General features: G+C 32.6%; 1 long non-coding RNA gene across 1 annotated transcript; it reads left to right on the top strand.

Annotated features, from left to right (window-relative positions):
• The first annotated feature begins 4,684 nt into the window (after positions 1-4,684).
• On the top strand, positions 4,685-10,536 carry LOC143066969 (uncharacterized). The gene is made up of 5 exons (XR_012975820.1): positions 4,685-5,054; positions 5,839-5,935; positions 7,078-7,174; positions 8,318-8,414; positions 9,558-10,536. It is a non-coding gene; the product is annotated as an uncharacterized LOC143066969 (long non-coding RNA).
• The last annotated feature ends 2,173 nt before the right edge of the window (positions 10,537-12,709 follow it).

Consider the following 12,709-nt stretch of genomic DNA (forward strand, 5'->3'; position numbering starts at 1 on the left):
TCCATAACGTTTCGTATGGCATTTTTGTTCGAAGGGTTAATTATGAACTTTACACCTTTTGCAAGTAATAAGGTTTCATGATCCGTCAAATTATGTCCCGACAAATTTTTTACAAATAATTTGGCATTTTTTACTAACTTGGTATGTAATTTACTCCTTTTATTGTTGTTATTTTCTACAAGTTTATGTCGTACTTTTTTGTTTTTAATAGTTCGTTTAAAGCGTCTGGCCATGTTGATTGTAAAGTAGTGAACTGATTCTGTGCACGTGCTATGTTAACCTCATTTCTCGTGTTACATAGCGATCACCTGCAGATAATGTTTGGGTCAGATTTGTGATAAAAATAGAATGACTTGCAGAAGGTTAATTGGCTGAATAGTTATGAATGGAATATATGACCTCCTAAGATCTTCCCATAGCGTAAATAATTGTAGTTTGTGGTTTTGTACAATGTTATTTTTTTATAAATATTTCATTTTTCTGCACATCCCTGAATATTAGATTATAATACAATTGATATCGTTGATTCTGTTACGTTGTATAGTGTATAGATATTTGATTGTTTTAATCGATACTGTTTATCTGTCTTAACTGGTATACTCTGCATTTAATTTAATGTGTGCCGGGTTGAGAGATATTATATCCTTATCGTTTCGTTTTAGGGGTAATAAATAAGGTTTAATTATAATATGTACAGTGGTAGTTAATATGGCCAATACTAATATAATTTTCATCATAAGTTTACTAACCAGTCATAGAAAATTTAAAATAGAAATAAATAAATACCAACATCTATCATAACATACAAGTTTAATGTTTTAATCTTAGGTAGACTTACATTTGTATAGTAATATAATTGTCCAAAAATTAAGTAGGAACAAATAGCGTAATATACTCAGATGCACAGTTTATCTTCTTCTATTTAATTTGCCAGTAGAATCGTGCCTGTTGTAATAAGGGCGATTTCGATCCCTCATGTCCCTATTAAACTTGTTGGTGTTTACCGATGTTGAGTTCATTCTGTTCACACTTGTTCTATATTCTTCCGTCCACTTGTTTTTAAGTTTAAGCAGTTCATCATTGAACTCACTTATAGCCTTGTTACCACTTTCGGAACCAGTGTTTAGTTCTTTGTATAAGTCCAATTTAAGTTTATCAGCATCGACTGTACATTTGGTAGTAAACTCCTTGCAGGATGCGGTTAGTTTTTCCAGGATACCCTGGTCAGATTCTTGACGTATAATCTTTAATTTTCCCACAAAGAAGTCCTTGGCTTCATTTGATCCATAGAATGGTCTAAAGTCAATGTTTGTATTCAAAAATATGGGTGTTCTAGTTGATTCTTTTCTCATGGTATATTCTAGTGTGAGAATATGGTGTCTATTTTCAAGGATGGTATTAATAGCTTTAATGGTTGCTCCGACTGTAGGTGTTGCCTGTGGAATTGGAGATGTCAAGTCGATGTCGAAAAAATTTACTGGGTTGTCATTCTTAGTTGTATCCATACTGAGGGATTCTGGCAAAGACATGTCCCTCTGGGTTAGATGTTCTAATGTAAAATTCAAGTCAGATTGGTCCATGTTTAGTTTCTCCAAATTTTTAACTGCTACTGCAGTTTCTTTGTCTGTTGGCGGTTTTTCACACACATAAATGTTCCCGTCGTATTCTGTTGTCGTTAAGTTATATTCCTTTTCTAGTTTTTGTAGCGGGCTATTGTACGTAGTTGAATTAGTTTTGTTGAGAGAGAGTTTGTTATTGTAGCGCCACATAATTCCAAGAAGTAATGTGAGCGAACTTCGAAATTTTCAGGTTAAAAGGTTGTATACGAGACACGTCATTCAATGATTAGGATATCACAGAAGTACCAGTTCTGTAGTTTGACAGTTTAAATGCAGTTTTATAGCGTTGTAATATCATTTGTAAAAATTTACGGTATAGATTGTTAACTGTGGTTTGTCATCTGTCATCTACTAAGAGAAGTTTGAAGCAACTTGGGTGGTGTCCTGAGAAAGTTATGTATGAACGATGTAAATAAGTGATTTGGTAAAATATCAGTTATAATCAAAAGACAACCAGTTTTGGGGTCCAATAATTAGGATATATGGTTATACTTATATCTTTTGTTTGAAATGTACGTTGTTATTTCATTTCTAAGTACATTGTTGAGTTAGGTTGGCGGGACTAACATTGAAGTCCATGAGGATCACTGCAAGCAGTGATTCGCGAGTAGGATGAGTAGCGGGCTAGGCCCAATCATAATGTATTTATATAGTTATCAAAAGTACCAGGATTATAATTTTATACGCCAGACGCGCGTTTCGTCTACATAAGACTCATCAGTGACGCTCAGATCAAAATAGTTAAAAAGCCAAATAAATACAAAGTTGAAGAGCATTGAGTATCCAAAATTCCAAAAAGTTGTGCCAAATACGGCTAAGGTAATCTACTCCTGGGGTAAGAAAATCCTTAGTTTTTCGAAAAATTCAGTTTTGTAAACAGAAAATTTATAAAAATGACCATATAATTGATATTCATGTCAACACCGAAGTGCTGACTACTGGGCTGGTGATACCCTCGGGGACGAAACGTCCACCAGCAGTGGCATCGACCCAGTGGTGTAAATAGTTATCAAAAGTACCAGGATTATAATTTTATACGCCAGACGCGCGTTTCGTCTACATAAGACTCATCAGTGACGCTCAGATCAAAATAGTTAAAAAGCCAAATAAATACAAAGTTGAAGAGCATTGAGTATCCAAAATTCCAAAAAGTTGTGCCAAATACGGCTAAGGTAATCTACTCCTGGGGTAAGAAAATCCTTAGTTTTTCGAAAAATTCAGTTTTGTAAACAGAAAATTTATAAAAATGACCATATAATTGATATTCATGTCAACACCGAAGTGCTGACTACTGGGCTGGTGATACCCTCGGGGACGAAACGTCCACCAGCAGTGGCATCGACCCAGTGGTGTAAATAGTTATCAAAAGTACCAGGATTATAATTTTATACGCCAGACGCGCGTTTCGTCTACATAAGACTCATCAGTGACGCTCAGATCAAAATAGTTAAAAAGCCAAATAAATACAAAGTTGAAGAGCATTGAGTATCCAAAATTCCAAAAAGTTGTGCCAAATACGGCTAAGGTAATCTACTCCTGGGGTAAGAGATAAATAGCCCATCCGAGCTCACCCATGAGCATGAATGTTAGGCCCGGTGTTTCTGCCGTGTTTGGGGAAAAGATCCCTGAGTCCGGCTTCATCAGTGGTCGACTCAATAAGTTGTATATTGGCGTATTATTTATGTTTTTTGTTTTATTTCGTATATTATATTGGACCAGTCATAATGTATTTAAATAGCCCATCCGAGCTCACCCATGAGCATGAATGTTAGGCCCGGTGTTTCTGCCGTGTTTGGGGAAAAGATCCCTGAGTCCGGCTTCATCAGTGGTCGACTCAATAAGTTGTATATTGGCGTATTATTTATGTTTTTTGTTTTATTTCGTATATTATATTGGACCATACACCGGTTGTCCTTGAATAACATATTAGTTAATTATGATTTATTTTTTGTGAGATCAGTATCATATTGTGTTGTGAAAGGTTGAGCAAACTATACCCACTAATGCTTTGATAATAGTTCTTGTAAATTTGTATGTCTTTTATAAGCTATAATAGGCTGGCGATTAAATATGTTCAAACAATTAGGGTTTAATGAAATAAGGTTCCAGTGTTTTGTAATTATATTTTTCAGTTTCTGTATAGATGGGTTGAATTTTGTTAACATAACTAGTGGTTGTTCCCGTTTCGTTTGTATTTAAATAGCCCATCCGAGCTCACCCATGAGCATGAATGTTAGGCCCGGTGTTTCTGCCGTGTTTGGGGAAAAGATCCCTGAGTCCGGCTTCATCAGTGGTCGACTCAATAAGTTGTATATTGGCGTATTATTTATGTTTTTTGTTTTATTTCGTATATTATATTGGACCATACACCGGTTGTCCTTGAATAACATATTAGTTAATTATGATTTATTTTTTGTGAGATCAGTATCATATTGTGTTGTGAAAGGTTGAGCAAACTATACCCACTAATGCTTTGATAATAGTTCTTGTAAATTTGTATGTCTTTTATAAGCTATAATAGGCTGGCGATTAAATATGTTCAAACAATTAGGGTTTAATGAAATAAGGTTCCAGTGTTTTGTAATTATATTTTTCAGTTTCTGTATAGATGGGTTGAATTTTGTTAACATAACTAGTGGTTGTTCCCGTTTCGTTTGGCGTTGTATAAGCAGGTTTTTCCTTTCTATATTTTGTGTTTGATTAAAAATTTCGTTGATTTCAGATATTTTATATCCTCGTTTGAGGAGACGTGTTTTAAAAGCTTCTAACTGTTTTTTAAGTTCAGTTTTGCTACTGGTGTTTCTGATGTATCTCAATACTTCACCCTTGATAAATCCTTTGAAAACACTTTTCGGGTGTGAGCTGTATCTGTGTAGATATTGAGATGTTTCAGTTGGTTTGAAATAGGTTTTAATGTCTAGTATGCCTTCGTTAAAGAATCTTTCTCCTTTATATATGACAGTGTCCAAGAATATTGTTTCATTACGGGAAAATTCGTAGGTGAACTTCAAGTGCGGGTGTGCAGTATTAGCTATTGTAAATAGTTCGTGTATTTCTTCTATAGGGGTAAATTCAGTAAATAAATATACGTCATCAGGGACCGCCCATTTAGGGGAGAGCTTTCTGTATAACACTGAAGTCATATGCTCTTCTGATTGGTAGATTATGTTTGTAATAAATATTTTTTGGCAGATGGATCAAAACTAGAGTTGAAAAAAAATAAAAAATAAATGCTGAATGTACTAATTTTTTTTACTACAGGTTTGAAAAGTAATGGGGGTCAGTATAGGAATTCAGTGCGAATCTTCATTGTTTGTAAACAAGGCCATGTGAATGCCCAAAAATGCCGCATGACCCTATGTTTTTATTAGTGCAAAAGATAGGGCTACATTTGTACTTTCATGAATGTAATATGAAAGTTTCCAATTTCTAAAGGTAAATCAGGTATAAATTTAATTCCATACATAGATTAGCATTAAAGTCAATGGGAGATTTTTTACTGAATTTACCCCTATAGGAAAATATGCACTCTTTCACTGTACTTGTCCAAGGCCACACAATAATCCACAAACTCATTTCCTGTAAATTTTAATGTAATGGAAGGATTTTGGAACCATTTAAAGTTGTTTTTTACACAAATTTCTATCTTAGCCGCGGCTATTCAGGATGCACTGAGTGTACTGTGAGAGGAAGCATGGGGTATATGTTAAAAATCAGTTTTTGTGTGCAGATTGAAAGAAACAATAGAAATGACACTTTAGAGTTATGATATCAATGAAAGGCACAAATATCCTCCCCATTTACATCACATTTTGCACATATTTCTCCTCATAATATATATAAAATCATATGAAAAAATGGATTACCTCCCTTTGACATAGTGATTTTTTTTTTAGCTGTGTTCCCCATGTTAAGTTGTAGAACAAGTGGTAAAAAAGCACTTTTCTAGTATTTTAACACTCAAATAATCTGACCGCATGAAGATATTCATTTATTTTCACATAACGCATTGCGATTCTTTATTTAAAAACTATACTAGACAACTTTTCATGATTACATGTCCTTCATCTAGGAAACTAGTGTTGAAATGTTTGTAATTGGATTTTTTTGTTAAATAATTGCTTTTAAATATTCTAAATTGTTACTTTAATCTTCCAAATGCAAAGTTTGGTTCTATTTAGACTTATTTATTCATATTTGGCACTTTTTTCTACTTCAGTTTTGGCTGTCTAGTTTTGGCGAAGAATCCATCCTGATGTTGGGGTAACAGGAATTTCTGCAGAGTGATTGTCAATGACATTTTGTGAAATTTACAAGTAATTAAAACACAGATTTAGTATAATGAAACATAATTGTTGTTTTATTTGGTATCAAACTGCTTAAAAAAGCCTTTAAAAAGTCCTTGTGTGCTCTTTTCAGGGTATTTAATCAAAAACTTCCATATAAGGAAAAATTTAACTAAGAGTACACCAAGTCTTTAGTTTCTAGGTGTGCTTGCAATACTGGTCAAAGCAAACACAGAAAACAATTCATATTTATAAAACATAGTATTTTACACCATTCTTTTAAAAACAGTCAATGTGCAACTTTATATACCAAATATACATTGGCCGCAGTATGGGCTGTAGTATAAATTTTGCTCTATCTTTACAAACTCAGCATTTATGAATGTTGTATTGAAACTGGAACTTGAAAATTGGATACCTTACATGTTTATTACAAAAAAAGTGGGAAAAGAAGTAAAAAAGTCCCTTATAGGAAAATATGCACTCTTTCACTGTACTTGTCCAAGGCCACACAATAATCCACAAACTCATTTCCTGTAAATTTTAATGTAATGGAAGGATTTTGGAACCATTTAAAGTTGTTTTTTACACAAATTTCTATCTTAGCCGCGGCTATTCAGGATGCACTGAGTGTACTGTGAGAGGAAGCATGGGTATATGTTAAAAATCAGTTTTTGTGTGCAGATTGAAAGAAACAATAGAAATGACACTTTAGAGTTATGATATCAATGAAAGGCACAAATATCCTCCCCATTTACATCACATTTTGCACATATTTCTCCTCATAATATATATAAAATCATATGAAAAAATGGATTACCTCCCTTTGACATAGTGATTTTTTTTTAGCTGTGTTCCCCATGTTAAGTTGTAGAACAAGTGGTAAAAAAGCACTTTTCTAGTATTTTAACACTCAAATAATCTGACCGCATGAAGATATTCATTTATTTTCACATAACGCATTGCGATTCTTTATTTAAAAACTATACTAGACAACTTTTCATGATTACATGTCCTTCATCTAGGAAACTAGTGTTGAAATGTTTGTAATTGGATTTTTTTGTTAAATAATTGCTTTTAAATATTCTAAATTGTTACTTTAATCTTCCAAATGCAAAGTTTGGTTCTATTTAGACTTATTTATTCATATTTGGCACTTTTTTCTACTTCAGTTTTGGCTGTCTAGTTTTGGCGAAGAATCCATCCTGATGTTGGGGTAACAGGAATTTCTGCAGAGTGATTGTCAATGACATTTTGTGAAATTTACAAGTAATTAAAACACAGATTTAGTATAATGAAACATAATTGTTGTTTTATTTGGTATCAAACTGCTTAAAAAAGCCTTTCAAAAGTCCTTGTGTGCTCTTTTCAGGGTATTTAATCAAAAACTTCCATATAAGGAAAAATTTAACTAAGAGTACACCAAGTCTTTAGTTTCTAGGTGTGCTTGCAATACTGGTCAAAGCAAACACAGAAAACAATTCATATTTATAAAACATAGTATTTTACACCATTCTTTTAAAAACAGTCAATGTGCAACTTTATATACCAAATATACATTGGCCGCAGTATGGGCTGTAGTATAAATTTTGCTCTATCTTTACAAACTCAGCATTTATGAATGTTGTATTGAAACTGGAACTTGAAAATTGGATACCTTACATGTTTATTACAAAAAAAGTGGGAAAAGAAGTAAAAAAGTCCCTTATAGGAAAATATGCACTCTTTCACTGTACTTGTCCAAGGCCACACAATAATCCACAAACTCATTTCCTGTAAATTTTAATGTAATGGAAGGATTTTGGAACCATTTAAAGTTGTTTTTTACACAAATTTCTATCTTAGCCGCGGCTATTCAGGATGCACTGAGTGTACTGTGAGAGGAAGCATGGGGTATATGTTAAAAATCAGTTTTTGTGTGCAGATTGAAAGAAACAATAGAAATGACACTTTAGAGTTATGATATCAATGAAAGGCACAAATATCCTCCCCATTTACATCACATTTTGCACATATTTCTCCTCATAATATATATAAAATCATATGAAAAAATGGATTACCTCCCTTTGACATAGTGATTTTTTTTTAGCTGTGTTCCCCATGTTAAGTTGTAGAACAAGTGGTAAAAAAGCACTTTTCTAGTATTTTAACACTCAAATAATCTGACCGCATGAAGATATTCATTTATTTTCACATAACGCATTGCGATTCTTTATTTAAAAACTATACTAGACAACTTTTCATGATTACATGTCCTTCATCTAGGAAACTAGTGTTGAAATGTTTGTAATTGGATTTTTTTGTTAAATAATTGCTTTTAAATATTCTAAATTGTTACTTTAATCTTCCAAATGCAAAGTTTGGTTCTATTTAGACTTATTTATTCATATTTGGCACTTTTTTCTACTTCAGTTTTGGCTGTCTAGTTTTGGCGAAGAATCCATCCTGATGTTGGGGTAACAGGAATTTCTGCAGAGTGATTGTCAATGACATTTTGTGAAATTTACAAGTAATTAAAACACAGATTTAGTATAATGAAACATAATTGTTGTTTTATTTGGTATCAAACTGCTTAAAAAAGCCTTTAAAAAGTCCTTGTGTGCTCTTTTCAGGGTATTTAATCAAAAACTTCCATATAAGGAAAAATTTAACTAAGAGTACACCAAGTCTTTAGTTTCTAGGTGTGCTTGCAATACTGGTCAAAGCAAACACAGAAAACAATTCATATTTATAAAACATAGTATTTTACACCATTCTTTTAAAAACAGTCAATGTGCAACTTTATATACCAAATATACATTGGCCGCAGTATGGGCTGTAGTATAAATTTTGCTCTATCTTTACAAACTCAGCATTTATGAATGTTGTATTGAAACTGGAACTTGAAAATTGGATACCTTACATGTTTATTACAAAAAAAGTGGGAAAAGAAGTAAAAAAGTCCCTTATAGGAAAATATGCACTCTTTCACTGTACTTGTCCAAGGCCACACAATAATCCACAAACTCATTTCCTGTAAATTTTAATGTAATGGAAGGATTTTGGAACCATTTAAAGTTGTTTTTTACACAAATTTCTATCTTAGCCGCGGCTATTCAGGATGCACTGAGTGTACTGTGAGAGGAAGCATGGGGTATATGTTAAAAATCAGTTTTTGTGTGCAGATTGAAAGAAACAATAGAAATGACACTTTAGAGTTATGATATCAATGAAAGGCACAAATATCCTCCCCATTTACATCACATTTTGCACATATTTCTCCTCATAATATATATAAAATCATATGAAAAAATGGATTACCTCCCTTTGACATAGTGATTTTTTTTTAGCTGTGTTCCCCATGTTAAGTTGTAGAACAAGTGGTAAAAAAGCACTTTTCTAGTATTTTAACACTCAAATAATCTGACCGCATGAAGATATTCATTTATTTTCACATAACGCATTGCGATTCTTTATTTAAAAACTATACTAGACAACTTTTCATGATTACATGTCCTTCATCTAGGAAACTAGTGTTGAAATGTTTGTAATTGGATTTTTTTGTTAAATAATTGCTTTTAAATATTCTAAATTGTTACTTTAATCTTCCAAATGCAAAGTTTGGTTCTATTTAGACTTATTTATTCATATTTGGCACTTTTTTCTACTTCAGTTTTGGCTGTCTAGTTTTGGCGAAGAATCCATCCTGATGTTGGGGTAACAGGAATTTCTGCAGAGTGATTGTCAATGACATTTTGTGAAATTTACAAGTAATTAAAACACAGATTTAGTATAATGAAACATAATTGTTGTTTTATTTGGTATCAAACTGCTTAAAAAAGCCTTTAAAAAGTCCTTGTGTGCTCTTTTCAGGGTATTTAATCAAAAACTTCCATATAAGGAAAAATTTAACTAAGAGTACACCAAGTCTTTAGTTTCTAGGTGTGCTTGCAATACTGGTCAAAGCAAACACAGAAAACAATTCATATTTATAAAACATAGTATTTTACACCATTCTTTTAAAAACAGTCAATGTGCAACTTTATATACCAAATATACATTGGCCGCAGTATGGGCTGTAGTATAAATTTTGCTCTATCTTTACAAACTCAGCATTTATGAATGTTGTATTGAAACTGGAACTTGAAAATTGGATACCTTACATGTTTATTACAAAAAAAGTGGGAAAAGAAGTAAAAAAGTCCCTTATAGGGGTAAATTCAGTAAATAAATATACGTCATCAGGGACCGCCCATTTAGGGGAGAGCTTTCTGTATAACACTGAAGTCATATGCTCTTCTGATTGGTAGATTATGTTTGTAATAAATATTTTTTGGCAGATGGATCAAAACTAGAGTTGAAAAAAAATAAAAAATAAATGCTGAATGTACTAATTTTTTTTACTACAGGTTTGAAAAGTAATGGGGGTCAGTATAGGAATTCAGTGCGAATCTTCATTGTTTGTAAACAAGGCCATGTGAATGCCCAAAAATGCCGCATGACCCTATGTTTTTATTAGTGCAAAAGATAGGGCTACATTTGTACTTTCATGAATGTAATATGAAAGTTTCCAATTTCTAAAGGTAAATCAGGTATAAATTTAATTCCATACATAGATTAGCATTAAAGTCAATGGGAGATTTTTTACTGAATTTACCCCTATAGGTCCGGAATATATAATCCAGCCATCATCCCTAAATCTGGAAGTCATTATCATTTTGTTTCTGTGCTGAAAGCGTTGTAAAACGTTTTCAAGAATGACGAACATTGTAAGATCTGCCAATTCAGCAGACGCCGATCCGCCCATCGGCACGCCCAAGGTTTCACGGTAAAGTTTATTGTTAAAAATAAATTCATTGTTTTCTAGAATAAGCCTTAATAGGCGAAGTATACTGTCCTTTGGTGGAACTTTGATTTCATACTCACTTGGATCAATATTGGTCAGTGCCGCGTTAGTGGCTTCTAGTATTTCATTAAATGTAAAGCAAGTGTACATGTTTTTTGCATCGAATGTTACTAGATAGCAGTCTCTTTGTGGTTTTATATTTTCAATCGAATTAATAAAACTTGACGTATCTTTTATATATGTATATTGTTTTTTAACAAGTGGAACAAGAAAATAATCGATATAGTGCCCAATATTGTGTAGGGGCGTACCACACAGTGATACAATTGGTCTGCCTGGAATTAAATTTTCTCGTCTAGCTGTTTCATTTCTCTCCATTTCTGATAGTATATTTTGGGATAGTTTATGTATTTTAGGCAACAGATAGAATTTTCCTACTTTAGTTGTATTGATGTTTTCTTTCAAATATTTGAATGTTATATTATCAATATAATTATCATTATGTAGGTCTCTGATTATACTAAATGCCGTTTCAGCTACCTCCTTTACGTTGGATTCAACAATTTCTTCGTAATGTATATTATGTAATTGTCTTAACCCTTCACGTAAATAGTTGTCTTTGTCAAGAATACATAGTGTTGAGTTTTTGTCTGCTTTACGTATTATAATGTTATTATTTTTCTTTAGATTCCGAATAGCTGACAATTCCTCGGCGGATATATTTCGGGTGTGTTTGTTTATTTTCATTCTACTAAGTTCTATTTTTGTTGAGAATATGTAATTTTCAATTGCTGGACAAGAATCCAGCGGTTTATATCCCGAATTTATGTAAAAAGGGTGTCTCTTGTAAATTCTACCATCATTATAGAGATATCGACATCTAAGTTTTCTTGAGAATTCGTCAAAGTCCTCCATAACGTTTCGTATGGCATTTTTGTTCGAAGGGTTAATTATGAACTTTACACCTTTTGCAAGTAATAAGGTTTCATGATCCGTCAAATTATGTCCCGACAAATTTTTTACAAATAATTTGGCATTTTTTACTAACTTGGTATGTAATTTACTCCTTTTATTGTTGTTATTTTCTACAAGTTTATGTCGTACTTTTTTGTTTTTAATAGTTCGTTTAAAGCGTCTGGCCATGTTGATTGTAAAGTAGTGAACTGATTCTGTGCACGTGCTATGTTAACCTCATTTCTCGTGTTACATAGCGATCACCTGCAGATAATGTTTGGGTCAGATTTGTGATAAAAATAGAATGACTTGCAGAAGGTTAATTGGCTGAATAGTTATGAATGGAATATATGACCTCCTAAGATCTTCCCATAGCGTAAATAATTGTAGTTTGTGGTTTTGTACAATGTTATTTTTTTATAAATATTTCATTTTTCTGCACATCCCTGAATATTAGATTATAATACAATTGATATCGTTGATTCTGTTACGTTGTATAGTGTATAGATATTTGATTGTTTTAATCGATACTGTTTATCTGTCTTAACTGGTTGTATTTAAATAGCCCATCCGAGCTCACCCATGAGCATGAATGTTAGGCCCGGTGTTTCTGCCGTGTTTGGGGAAAAGATCCCTGAGTCCGGCTTCATCAGTGGTCGACTCAATAAGTTGTATATTGGCGTATTATTTATGTTTTTTGTTTTATTTCGTATATTATATTGGACCATACACCGGTTGTCCTTGAATAACATATTAGTTAATTATGATTTATTTTTTGTGAGATCAGTATCATATTGTGTTGTGAAAGGTTGAGCAAACTATACCCACTAATGCTTTGATAATAGTTCTTGTAAATTTGTATGTCTTTTATAAGCTATAATAGGCTGGCGATTAAATATGTTCAAACAATTAGGGTTTAATGAAATAAGGTTCCAGTGTTTTGTAATTATATTTTTCAGTTTCTGTATAGATGGGTTGAATTTTGTTAACATAACTAGTGGTTGTTCCCGTTTCGTTTGGCGTTG

The sequence above is a fragment of the Mytilus galloprovincialis genome, chromosome 3 (genome assembly GCF_965363235.1).
Source record: "Mytilus galloprovincialis chromosome 3, xbMytGall1.hap1.1, whole genome shotgun sequence".
Taxonomy (NCBI): Eukaryota; Metazoa; Mollusca; class Bivalvia; order Mytilida; family Mytilidae; genus Mytilus; species Mytilus galloprovincialis.